Genomic DNA, 14,574 nt, shown 5'->3' with positions numbered 1-14,574 from the left:
GACAAGTAATTGCTGAAATTTACCATAAATTGTGCTGCCCTTCATTACATTTTGCACATAACAGGGCACAAAACATTAACTGGTGATACTTTGATAGTTTTATCCTGTGATTACGCCTATTGTAAATTGTATTTTGTTTCTGTTCCCATTATCGCTTTTATTATTATTATTATTTTTATTATAATTATTATTATTATATTACAACATTATTATGTATTTATTATTTTCTTTGTTTTAACATGCTGCCTGCAGACAGGTCGGCATTGCAAATGTGAATCTGTTCTTTTTTACCTGGATAATTAAAGGTTAAATAAATAAATCTTCCTATGGGTAGTGCTCTGGCTGCAGCAATTTATCAACTGGAGGTCAACTGATGTAGAATCAGAAAAAAAATAAAATCTTAACCTTCACTCATATCTGCATTGTGTAAAACTATGATCATTTGTGGTCCATTGATATTAAACAATGTAGACAAAGATGACTTTTTGTGTTGAATTAGTTAATTACATGCAAAACCGATTAGTGCATTAGTTAATTACATGCAAAACTGATTAGTGCATCAAAAACAAACAGTGAAAATATGCTTTCATCATCTTATAAATGATTGTGATAAAACCAGAATGAGATACATTGGCTATTTGTCGTGTGAAATATGTAGCCTGGGACCCAGGTTCCCACTGCATCATGGGAATTGCTGTTGACCCGCCACTTCCTTTAAAAATCATGTTTGCAGAGTGAACGTGACACTCCTCACTCAACAGGCAACTTTTCTTTGGAGGACGGGGGGCTTAGGGGGGTGGCGAGGAAGCAGACTGCAGAAAATACATCCTGTATTTAACATCAATAAGAAGACCTGACACGCTGGACTGAATCATGTCAACTGAAAGTGGAAACAAAACCATGACTCTGCTATCTCACTCCGCATGTGAGTTCAGTTTCTCTTTCACATGAAAATAAACGCTAAAGTTACGAGAGGAAGTTTCACACTGACATCTCCTGGGTAGAGGGGGAACTACACAAAGGCCAATAGTAATACACAAAAGCACAAATAAGAACAAAACACATGCAAGATTACAACAGAATTTATCATAAATACTTAATGGAGAGCATTCTAATCAACTATATATTAAAAACATTGGATACGTCTTTTTGAGAAACGGTATTGATAATTTTAGACATGGAACTTTTAGTAAAAATGTAAAAAAAATATAAAAAATTGTAAATATATTTATATTTGTAATGAATATTAATTACCATAATTACAAAATACCCATAGTAAAAAAAAAAGGAATTACAAGAGTAATAGTGGAGAAAAAAAGTGACCCAAGATAACAGGTGAGTTGAGAAGGACAAGGGGTAAAAAATAGAACTTAATGGACAAAGATGAAGTTGAAAACAGATATCGAAGGAAGGAAGGAAATGAGTGGCAACAAGCAGGATGAGGAAGGAAAAAGACAGAAAAAAGAAGCATGTGAGTGAGTGATATCTGCAGAGGACAGATTTAGGCCGCAGTGACAAGAGGCAGATGGCCCCGGGCGCGCACTTCTGTTTACATTTCACTCACTATCCAGGCAAAGACCAGCCCGGCATGGTGTTTCTCTGCAGGTAAGGTGGTCTAAAAGTGTACAGGTACAGACTTAAAAAAAAAATAACACAAATGTTTTCCTTTCCATCTGCTAAGAGCTATTTGATGCGATGAGATTCAGACCATGTTATTATACCCCATGTGCCCGAGCGCAGACGCTGCTGCTAATTGCTTGCTTTTCTCAAGAGGGTAAGGGCTTGTGGCTTTGCAGAGTACACAGGAAGCTCCTGTATTTACGCAACAGCACTCCACCTCTTCAGGAGCTTAGCAGCGTTTACCTGCCACTTGTCTTTGCTACCGGTGCATGTCCTGGGCACCTGCTCGTGTCCTCTGTGCTCATTTGTAGCCACATGTCACTTTGTGCTAATGTCATTTTAATCATGCCACCCATCCATTATCATCTTCATGCATACTGCCGTGGGGCACCATTTTAGCTCTGTCAAAGGTTTATTTTTATTTCTCAAAGGCAGAAATAAGACAGGAATTATATGACATACTGTATGACACAATTCCCTGTCATGAAACCAGACGTTATTTCCACAGCCAGCTGACCAGTCAGGGCAGGACCACAGCCTAATCCCTGGATATCAAAATGGCATTATGTAAGAGCTGTTCTCATCTAGACAGGCAGCATCGTAGCAATATAGATTAAAATGTATTTTTTCCCACAAAAAGCCTCCATCAACTCAGGCAGGACACACAGGCAGGCTTAATCAATAAATGATCAACTCACAAAGATGGCCTTAAAACTAGAAATACATGATCATAGACCACATTCTCTTCCAACTGGCATGCTTAAATTGCTTGTGTACTGCGTATCTACCACAAACTTGACTTCACAAAGATAATGTTCATAATTATGGTCATGAAAATAAGATAATAATACTGTTCATAAAAATAATCGGTGGGATGGTGAGCGACTGGTTAGCACATCTGCCTCACAGTTCTGAGGTCCGGGGTTCAAATCCCGGCCTCGACTGTGTGGAGTTTGCATGTTCTCCCCGTGCCTGTGTGGGTTTGCTCCGGCTACTCCGGTTTCCTCCCACATCCCTAAAACATGTGTGGCAGGTTGATTGAAGACTCTAAATTGCCCATAGGTGTGAATGTGTGCGTCCAATGATTGTTTGTTTATATGTGCCCTGCGATTGGCTGGTGACCAGTTCAGGGTGTACACCGCCTCTCGCCCGAAGATAGCTGAGATAGGCTCCAGCATGCCTGCGACCCGCGTGTGGATAAAGCGGTACACAAAATGGATGGATGGATGATAATAATCATCATCATCATAATAAAAGTAATCATAATAATAATAATTCAGTTGTGACACAGAGGAGGGATGTTTTTTTTGTAGTATTGCCAAGAGTTCTGCCCCTTACACACTTCCGACACTTCAATGACATTCAATATATGAGAATAGGCTTCATTATTATTATTTATAAGTGCCAATGGCATGGGTAACTTACACATCTGTGAAGGCACCATTAATGCTGAAAGGTACATACAGGTTTTGGAGAAATATATGCTGCCATCCAAGCAATGTCTTTTTCATGGACGCTCCTGCTTATTTCAGCAAGACAATGCCAAACCACATTCTGCACGTGTTACAACAGCGTGGCTTCTTAGTAAAAGAGTGCAGGTACTAGACTGGCCTGACTGCAGTCCAGACCTGTCTCCCATTGAAAATGTGTGGCGCATTATGAAGCGTAAAAGAGACCCCGGACTGTTGAACAGCTGAAGCTGTACATCAAGTAAGAATGGGAAAGAATTCCACCTACAACGCTTCAACAATTAGTGCCCTCAGTTCCCAAACGTTTATTGAATGTTGTTAAAAGAAAAGGTGATGTAACACAGTGGTAAACATGACCCTGTCCCAGCTTTTTTGGAACATGTTGTAGCCATAAAATTCTAAGCTAATGATTATTTGCTAAAAACAATAAAGTTTATCAGTTTGAACATTAAATATCTTGTCTTTGTAGTGTATTCAATTAAATATAGGTCGAACATGATTTGCAAATCGTTGTATTCTGTTTTTATTTATGTTTAACACAACATCCTAATTTCATTGGAATTGGGGTTGGAGTTACGGTTTCCCTCAGAGGGCCATTATGACTGTCAAGCCATATATAGTCACTGTTATTCTTATTTAAAGATTCATTTTGCACTGAAAACTGTTACATTTGGTTTGTTGAAAAGTAGTGCATTAAAAATAAAGATTTTTTCCTAACATGATGAATAATCGTGATTAATAATGGTGGTAACAGTATTTATTGATCAAAATAATCATGATTATTATTTTGGCCATAATTGTGCAGCACTTGTGTCCAGGATCTCCCTTAGAATTAGACAAGCTTGTTCATCTGGGATGGGTTCATAGAGCTGCTGCTCCTCCACATCGAGAGGAGCCAGATGAGGTAGCTCGGGCATCTGGTTAGGATGCCCTCTGGACACCTCCCTGGGGAGGTATTCCGGGCAGAGACTGAAGTATGTTTCCCGGTTGGTCTGAGATTGCCTCGGGATCTCACCGGAATAGCTGGACGAAGTGGCTGGGAAGAGGGACATAGGGCTTCCCTGCTTCAGCTGCTGCCCCCGTGACCCGATCCCGGATAAGCTGAATAAAATGGATGGATAGATTGAAACATTCATTTGACAGTAAAGTGGAATGAAGTTGCAGGATGTGCACTTTGCATCTTGTAAAATATTTCCTTTTGTTTCCATCTGCAAGGATAAATCAGTCACATGGTTTATCTTAAGAGACCTGCTTTACATCTTCTATGTTGTCAGTTTAGAAGCTGTATTCTTATAGCAGAGTTTTTAAAGGTCTCTCCAGCATGAGCGAGGGAGCTGTGATGCTGATTTTAAATGCAACTCTCATTCGCTCCCTGCATGCATATCTTTCGCAGTCCTGTGTGAGGTTCTGCATAGTGTTGGTTCGAGAATCACACCCACGAAAACTGTGAATTATCATTGAGGCCGCACAGATTTCACTTAGCAACTATCACCCACATTCCACAGCTTTCCTCTAAAGACCTGCTGCCACCCCACCTGGGTTCAGGGACGGTGCAGCAAAGGGACCATCCAAGGAGAAAGGGGCAGTGATGACTTGGATGGGCTCATTAGAGCAGCATCCACAGCGGTAAAACCCTGTATGCTAATAAACATTCTGATTGATTCACCACTATAACAGCCAACCAGTCATTACTGTAATAAAGAGAAAGGTGCTCACAAGAGTTTTGTGTTCCCCTTTGTTTAATTGTAACAATCATTTTCAAATAATTCAACATAGTAGTTTGAGTGGGGATTCACTTAGGCTGGATTTACACTGCATGGTTCATGTGGCAAAATTTAGATTTTTTTTGTGCTCAAACAGCACAATTTGGATATGCGTCAAGGCAGCGGAAATAGAAAAAAAAACTCACATGGACTTGGATACCTTCACATCAGAATCAGGTCTCTTCCAAATGTGGATAAAAAGCTGATACATATCGACTACCTGCCAATGCGAGTGTCACATAAATTCGCAAATAGGATACACCCTGTCAATGCAAGCGTGACGTCATGGGACGCATAAATGGTGATGTGATCAAACCCGCATATGCCAAAACAAGACATACAGTATGAACACATTTAAAAAAAACAGCCATTGTAAATCTAAACAATATCTAAAGCATACTCAATCAAATATATTTTAAATATTCTATATTTGAGGTGTTTAGTTAAATAAGCAAAATAATTGCCAACGGTGGCTAGCAGTGTAATGTTGAGGTTACCCCTTCTGTGTTTTCATTGCCCAGTGTGGAGTTATTGTATGTAATTTTAGTAGTAAATATTGACGCTTTTTGGGGGGATTTGTACAGTTGCAACGAGCTTGTCCTTAATGTGCAAACAAAAACACCCAACACAGTATGACAGGAACAATGGTGAAAGGACATTGATAACTGCACTTGTCGCAGCTCTGGCTGACTATATTAACAAAAATTTTATTTGATGTATTCTTGTATTAAAAAAACTAAATAAATTCCATATCATGGCAGTGTGATCGTACAGTTTTAACTAAAGCATTCTGATGCAAATAATATTTTTCCTAGTAATACATTTTTGCAATTATGTATTGTATTACAAAAGAACAACCGAAGAACACATTCAATCCCATTTACACAGTGTCTCTAAACGCACCTCGCGTTCTCACGCAGCTACAACTTGCCTGACATGAATGGCGGCCGTGGCCGCTGAATCGGTTGCCAAATACAGTACAGCGTTTATCTGCCGACATATGAAGCCTCATATACAGTATAGTGTTCAGACAGGTTTTGTCCTGGAAGACCCGAATAAAACCTGCCACTCTTGTATGAAAATGAGCTTTTGTTTGAAAACCGTTCTTCGACGCCAGAATGAGTCTGTTCTCAATTACATCAGAATCAGAATCAGAATCAGAATCATCTTTATTTGCCAAGTATGTCCAAAACACACAAGGAATTTGTCTCCGGTAGTTGGAGCCGCTCTAGTACAACAGACAGTCAATTTACAGAACACTTTGGAGACATAAAGACATTGACAAAAAACAACAACAAACAACAATTGTGCAAAAAGATGCATTCATCAGGGACAAATGAACTATGTTCAGTTCACGTTCGCACAATATATGAACTAGTTCATGAACTTTCATTCATTGAACTCATTTAGATACAACACTGCTACCCGATGTCGCATTTTGTATAAAAGTGGGTTCCCCAGATGACAACAAGTATTTTCCAAAGCAAGTCGTTTTTTGTTATTTTTAATGACAACGGTCCCACCTCCGGTCCCCTCAGAAACATTCGGGTAACATCGGCACATACTCGGAAGTGTCTGCTCGTTTTCGTTTTTGATGATGTGATCACACCAGACTTTGTGTTCGGCAGAGGAATAGAAACTTTATGTGTGTGATGTCCAATGTCGAGATTATTGGAGCTCACCACAGACAATGGATCAAAAATGTTAAATGCTTGATTTTTCTATCTTGATGTGTGGAATCTGGCTCGATTTCCCTACTATACCTTTTGAGCCTGTACATTCAAAACGAATTTGTAGGAAACAAAATGAATTTCAGGATGAAGACAAATTGTTGGTAGGCGCTTGAGCCCACCCCAAATATGCCTGGCCTCACTGCTGCAGTGTAGCAATTTCAAATCAACACTTCTAAAATCATATATTGTAGTGTATACAGAGCTTTAGTGAACGAGAAACCCTGTTTATGAATTGCATCAGGCCTGCCCTTCATCCTTTAGTGCCGCACAACTGTAAAATACATGATAATATTAAAATATTTTCACCATTTACTCATAATGTCGAGCATTAGCGACATTTGTGAACAAAAGTGTTTAAATTCCATCCAGTGTAGGCGTTGTCTAAGCCAGTGGTCCCCAACCTTTTTTCCACCACAGAACGGTTTCATGCTAGTACATACAGTATGTTGGGGACTGGGAACTATTTATTGACGTGTGGTGTGTGTGTGTGTGTGTGTATGTGTCTGTGTGTGTGTGTGTGTGTGTGTGTGTGTGTGTGTGTGTGTGTGTGTGTGTGTGTGGGCGGGAGGGAGGGAGGGGAGATAGAGCTTCCCGATCAGAATTTTCAAAAACAACAATGGACAAAATCATAGGGATCGATTCTCTGCATGTGACTGCATGGAACTGTGAGAGGAAAAAATATTTGTTTAAGTGTACAAAGGCAGCAAAAGTGTAAAAGCACTGATGACTCAGTGAATCACGTGTCATGGTTCATCAGTGTATTTAGATTATGTTCAATATTGTTTTAAGGTCCTTTGGAAGCTAACCTTCAAAAGCCCAACTATTAAAAATAAAAAGCAAAAAAGTGAGTAGCCTGAAGTGTAGCTTGTACCATGGTGGTATAAAAGGAGCATTGGGTAATGGTGCTGGACTTTGACCTTTCCTAAATACAATATAGAGCAGCATAGAGCTGCAAACATTTGCTTAACTGGGAATGAGCTCAGCGCTGCTTGATTTCAGCTGGGAACTGTCACAGACTGTTAGGAAATATAATTCATGCTGATATGTGAAAATGTGTGAAGAGAACAGAATTGTAACTTTGTTACCAGGCTCTTTAACTGATAGGATATTAGGGTCACAGCCAGTCTGCCTTTGAGAAGCATCCGGAACTCTTTAAAACATCTGTGTTTGATCAGGCTATGTATAACACACCGTAGTAGCCCAAACACAATGACGGTTCTCCAAGTGGGGTTGAGCAGGTTGCTCTTTATCTTTGCTTGAGAGGTTACTTAATGCAATATCCTGTCATTTCATTTATTGGATTTCCCGTCACCTCCCATACACACTTGTGCGCAATATCACATGATCCTTTGTGAGAGAGTGTGTGCGCCGTGCCAAGCATCTGATGGGTTTGTGTATTCAGCCCGGGCCTCGTGTCTACACACGGCGCTTGCTGGCCTTATCACAAATGACCAGAACCACAGTGGATAACGAGTCAAGCCCCGCCTTTGCACTGACTCTGCAGCTACAGGCGGTCTGTGTGTGCTTCAGCTGCAAAAAGTTGAAAAAGAAAAAAAAAATACTTGGGAAAACATGAACGCATGCAGGACAATATTTTCTCTCCTGAAATTTCCTGCACGACAACGATCAATAAAATGACCAAATCATAACTGAAAGTCCACTGCTTTACTGGTTCATCAATATCTTATCGTTTTAGCCTGTGGGCCATTGGACAGAGAAGTCACATTTTTCCAATTTTTTTCAAAGGTGCTTCTGCTTGCTGGTTTTTGGCGTAGTCACTCTTTGTACACAGATGTGAAACAGCAATTTATTTTCTTAAATACACAGTATGTGTGGAATTATCATTATACACATATGCAGGGGTGGGGTTTTATTTATAATTGCTGCAATAATTATCAATAGTTTGGGAAAATACATTTCAAAGAAAGGCTGCAACATACATTAGTCCTGCACCTAGCTTCCAAACAGTTCTTCTTCTTTCCCTCTTGGCTTGCCCTGTCAGGGGTCGCCACAGCGTGTCATCCTTTTCCATGAAAGCCTATCTTCCTCTCTAACACCAACTGCCCTCATGGCTTCCCTCACTACATCTATGAACCTTCTCTTTGGTCCTCTTCGAGCTCTCTTGCCTGGCAGCTCCATCCTCATCGTCCTTCCTACCAATATACTCACTATCGCTCCTCTTGATATATCCAAACCATCAGAGTCTGTTCTAACTTTGTCTCCAAAACATCTAACCTTGGCCGTCCCACTGATGATCTCATTTCTAATTCTATCCAACCTGGGCAGTCCTGAAGAGAAACTCAACATCTTGATTTCTGCCACCTCCAACTCTGCTTCCTGTTGTCTCCTCAGTGCCGCTGTCTCTAATCTGTACATCATGGCTGGTCTGGCCACTGTTTTATGAACTCTGCCCTTCCTCCTAGCGGAGACTCTTCTGTCAGCATACAAGCATACAATGCTGTGAAAAATTGTAAAGCCACAACTGGATTTGTTGTTTTAGCAATGTTGCAGTATATGATACACATACCGCTGCCAAAGCCAAACTGTTCACATAACTGATGGAAAAACATTTCTCTTTATTAGTTAGCAGACTTTTATGGAGGTGACATAACAAGTCTATCATAAATACAGCGATAATAATAAATTAAAAAATACACATTAAATAAAAAGTGCAGTTCACTGTATTAAGCAAGTGAGCAAAATCTTTCTTCCTTTCGACATAAGAATCTGTGCTCCTCAGCTATGCTTCTGTATATTTGAGCACAGACATGGTGGTGGGGTGATTGGGGGTGTGCGGGGTGGGGGAGGGGGGTCCTGGTGGTGTCAAACTCCTCACCACACATTTCTCTTGGCAATCATGCAGGTGTGACTTCTGTGGAGAGAGTGTGATGACTAAAGTGTTCTGTCACTGGACTTGCCAATGTGCTTTCATTTAAAGAATGAATATACAGAAAAGGGTTTAAACTGAGAACCTAAAAGCCTTTTGACATGCCCTAATGTGGCCTCACTCCCAATTGAATCCTCTGTGATGTTTCATCAATTTATGGTATACTGAACTGTAAAGGACCAAAGGTGTGTCTGATAGCATCAGTAGTCAGAGTCCAAATACTTAACTTTAGTGCACAAACCACAGCCATAATTATGTTTGAGGACATATATGCAAAGTGAGATGGGGTCATATTTTGATTGTTATGAAACGTGTTAGTAGTTGGTATCATCAATGAAAGAAATCACCAGAAAAATAAGCTCCTGCAAACAAAACAAGAAAACCCTTGTACAACCCAATTCCAAAGAAGTTGGGACGTTGTGTTAAACATAAATAAAAACAGAATACAATGATTTGCAAATCATGTTCAACCTATATTTAATTGAATACACTACAAAGAAAAGATATTTAATGTTCAAACTGATAAACGTGATTGTTTTTAGCATTAATTTTATGGCTGCAACACGTTCCAAAAAAGCTGGGACAGTGTCACGTTTACCACTGTGTTACAGCACCTTTTCTTTTAACAACATTCAATAAATGTTTGGGAACTGAGGACACTAATTGTTGAAGCTTTGTAGGTGGAATTCTTTCCCATTCTTACTTGATGTACAGCTTCAGCTGTTCAACAGTCCGGGGTCTCTTTTACGCTTCATAATGCGCCACACATTTTCAGTGGGAGACAGGTCTGGACTGCAGTCAGGCCAGTCTAGTACCTGCACTCTTTTACTAAGAAGCTACGCTGTTGTAACACGTGCAGAATGTGGTTTGGCATTGTCTTGCTGAAATAAGCACTGGCGTCCATGGAAAAGACATTGCTTGGATGGCAGCATATGTTTCTCCAAAACCTGTATGTACCTTTCAGCATTAATGGTGCCTTCACAGATGTGTAAGTTACCCATGCCGTTGGCACTAACACAGCCCCATACCATCACAGATGCTCGCTTTTGAACTTTGCGTCCATAACAGTCCGGATGGTTATTTTCCTCTTTGGCCCGGAGGACGCGACATCCACAATTTCCAAAAACAATTTGAAATGTGGACTCGTCGGAACACAGAACACTTTTCCACTTTGCATCAGTCCATCTTAGATGAGGTTAGGTTAGTCGGGCCCAGAGAAGCCAGCTGCGTTTCTGGGTGTTGTTGATAAATGGCTTTTGCTTTGCATAGTAGAGTTTCAAGTTGCACTTACGGATGTAGCGCCGAACTGTATTTACTGACATTGGTTTTCTGAAGTGTTCCTGAGCCCATGTGGTGATATCCTTTACACATTGATGTTGGTTTTTGATGCAGTGCCGCCTGAGGGATCGAAGGGCACGGGCATTCAATGTTGGTTTTCGGCATTGCCGCTTACATGAAGTGATTTCACCAGATTCTCTAAACCTTTTGATGATATTATGGACCGTAGATGATGAAATCCCTAAATTCCTTGCCATTGTACGTTGAGGAACATTGTCCTTAAACTGTTTGACTATTTTCTCACGCACTTGTTCACAAAGAGGTGAACCTTGCCCCATCTTTGCTTGTGACTGACTGAGCAATTCAGGGAAGCTCCTTTTATACCCAATCATGGCACCCACCTGTTCCCAATTAGCCCGTTCACCTGTGGGATGTTCCAAACGGGTGTTTGATGAGCATTCCTCAACTTTCTCAGTCTTTTTTGCCACCTATCCCAGCTTTTTTGGAATGTGTTGCAGCCATAAAATTCTAACTTAATGATTATTTGCTAAAAACAATAAAGTTTATTAGTTTGAACATTAAATATCATGTCTTTGTTGTATATTAAATTAAATATAAGTTGAACATGATTTGCAAATCATTGTATTCTGTTTGTATTTATGTTTAACATAACGTCCCAACTTCTTTGGAATTGGGTTGTACAAGGGTTTTCTTGTTTTGTTTGCAGAAGCTTATTTTTCTGGTGATTTCTTTCATTGATGATACAAAACGTCCCAACTTCATTGGAATTGGGGTTGTATTTTGGCAGTTTGCACAGCATTGAGGCCAAAGATAAGCTTCAATGAAGAAGACCACATCCGGTCTGTCGCTCTCTTCCTTAACTCCTGACCACCCCCACTCATATGACCCATGTTTAATTATGGACCGTCTCATTTCAACAGCAGTAGGTGTGGCAAAGCAGTACACAAGCTCAGAGCCCTCAGTCACGTCCTTGGCCTTCTGTATTCAAAGTGAAAAGCAGAGTACATTGAGAAAATATATTTTATTCATTCATTAGTTTTTCATTTTTGGGATGGGAGGGTCTTTGGAAGTGACAATTACCAAACCGTACACCAGCAGAATGAACTGGGTCTTGGCTGCTTGAGTCATACTAGTTTCCATGGCAACCGCTAGACCAACTGAGCACACGCACAGAGGGAGACACTTAGCAATGCTGTTTATTCCCCATCATTCTCAGAAGTGATGCTGGTACTTCATTTCCAGCCTTCTCATTTGCCCAATGACTAGCAGCCGTAGTGTACGTGTATGTATGCGTGTGGGTGTTGGGTGGGGCTCGGGGGGGGTTGCATGTGTAACTCCACTGTGTAACTTCAAAGAAACAGTTCCACATCCCACTTTCGGGACTGCTTTATGTTTTATACACTATAACCTCTATGAGTCACAACAAGCATTGATGTGACTCGCATCAGTCTGCAACCATCATAGTTATGAGTTAAATGTGTGTGTGTGTGTGTGTATATATATATATATATATATATATATTATTTAAGAATGTCGGATTTTCCAGCGATCACACTGGAGTCCTTCCTCCCTCCTTCGTGCGTGGCATCGTATTCTATAGCTGCAGCTTTGGACAGGTGCACGGATTGAAACTTGCTCCGCCGGGATCTAAGTCTCTTCCATCTTGATGCATAATGCACACCGGAACATTCCAACGCAACTAGCGTCTATGAGGTTGTGAACAGCTGATGGGATCGACACAGTGTAAACTTTAGTGATTTAAAGGAATTCGATCCAACGAGGTAAAAAAACTTGTGTAGGCTCTTATGCAACAGTGTTTTGTACAACATATTTGCCCATTTAAACCAAGTGCAATTTTATTTTAAATCCTTGAGATTTTGCTGCAAATAGATAATACATGGCAGGATCTTGGCAAGTAGAGGTGAGAGCCGCAATACAATATTATTGTTGTTTTGTAGTTTGACAATGACACTTTCACACCCCACACCCACCCAGCCGGCTGTGCCACCGACCACCATTGCACCTCTGACTCCCCCTCCTTTGTTGACCATCCACAAACAGGAGGTGAGACGCATCTTCAAACAACAAAAGATCAACAAAGCAGCAGGCCTCGAACTGTCCCCATCCTGCCTCCAAGTCTGCGGGGACCAGTTCACTCCAGTCTTCACACAGTTCTTCAATAGATCTCTGGAACTGTGTGAAGTACCATCCTGTTTCAAATGCTCCACCATCATCCCAGTTCCCAAGAAACCTGCAATCTCGGGTCTGAGTGACTACAGGCCTGTAGCCCTGACATCTGTGGTCATGAAGTCCTTTGAACGTCTCGTGCTGGACTACCTCAATCAACATCAACTCCGTCCTCAAAAAGCCCCAGCAGAGGATGTACTTCCTGCGGCTTCTGAGGTAGCACGGCCTGCCACAGGAGCAGCTGAGGCAGTTCTACACAGCGGTCATCGAATCAGTCCTGTGTTCTTCCATCACAGTCTGGTTTGGTGCTGCTACAAAAAAGGACGGACAACGGACAATCAAAACTGCTGAAAAGATTATCGGTACCCCCCTACCCACCCTTGAGGATTTGCACGCTGCCAGAACTAGGACAAGAGTGTGCAAAATCCTTTTGGACCATCCACATCCCAGTCACCAGCTCTTCCAGCTCCTTCCCTCAGGTAGGCGCTACCGATCAATGCAAACTAGAACTAGCAGACATTCCAACAGCTTCTTCCCTCTTGCCATCAACTTCTTAAACAGCTAACCTACAATTCCATTGCAACATGCTGCCAATTTTTTTGTCTCGCGTTTGTTGTCACATTTCTGTTGGGCCAATTATATATTACTCGTGCACTCACTGTAGTAGTCTCGCAACGCTGCACTATTTGCATATCTGTTGTTGACCAATACTGGCCACTCATGCCAGAGTAGCATCTGCTCCATTTGCACACTGATTGAGGAGTATCTGCAACATTTGCACAATCAACATTGTCCCAGATTATTGCACTACTTGTCACTTTAAAATGCATACATTCCTTGAAGTCTCGGCGCCCTTTGCACAATGGTCATTGCACCAGACTTGTCATGGGTGTGTGTTCCGGGTTTTGTCTTCCCCCCTGTTTCACACACGCCTGCTCCTGTGAGCATCTTCACCACCTGTGCCTCGTTCACCCTAATTACCTATTGTATTTCACCTCGTGTCTCATTCCCTCTCGTTGCCAGTTCGTTGTACCTTGTCGTCGCGTTCCAGCATTCCTTGTTTCCACGTCACAGACTCACAGTAAGATTTGACCCTGTTCCAATTATCGACCTTGCCTCTTTGCCTCATGTTTTTGGATACTGTTGCCTTTCTTGGATTGCCTGCCTGTGTACCGACCTATGCCCATCGATTAAACCTCACTTTTTGGAAACTGTCCATTTGTTTTGGAGTCGTGCATTTTTGGGTCCTATCCTCTGTTCCGTTCATGACAGAACTAACTGGCCATAACATGGACCCAGCAGACTCAGACCCGGTGCGCAAAGCCCTTCAAGCGCAGGGTCAACGCCTCTCGAAGCAGGATGAGCAGCTTGCTGCCCTCCACCTTCATCTAGAGGGACTGTCAAGGCATCAGGACAATATGATGAGACAGGTGGCCTCGAAGTTTGAACTTATGAAAATTATTCAAGAGAAGGAACCAGTTGGCACCACACCCAATACAGCCACGGTATTTCCAAGTGAAGCAGTCACCATGCAGCCACCTGCCACCTCCGCTGCTGTCTGCCCACAGCTCTCTCGACCGGAGAGGTTCTCTGGAGATTCTGGGAACATTAAGCCG

The 14,574-nt window shown here is 41.5% G+C and overlaps 1 protein-coding gene across 4 annotated transcripts in view; it reads right to left on the bottom strand.

The window, feature by feature from the left end:
* Window positions 1-14,574, bottom strand: part of adcy6a (adenylate cyclase 6a) — a 58,951-nt gene that overhangs the window by 16,653 nt on the left and 27,724 nt on the right. The window lies entirely within an intron of this gene.

The sequence above is a fragment of the Phyllopteryx taeniolatus genome, chromosome 1 (assembly GCF_024500385.1).
Source record: "Phyllopteryx taeniolatus isolate TA_2022b chromosome 1, UOR_Ptae_1.2, whole genome shotgun sequence".
Taxonomy (NCBI): domain Eukaryota; kingdom Metazoa; phylum Chordata; class Actinopteri; order Syngnathiformes; family Syngnathidae; genus Phyllopteryx; species Phyllopteryx taeniolatus.
This window is presented reverse-complemented; position numbering and strand designations above follow the sequence as displayed.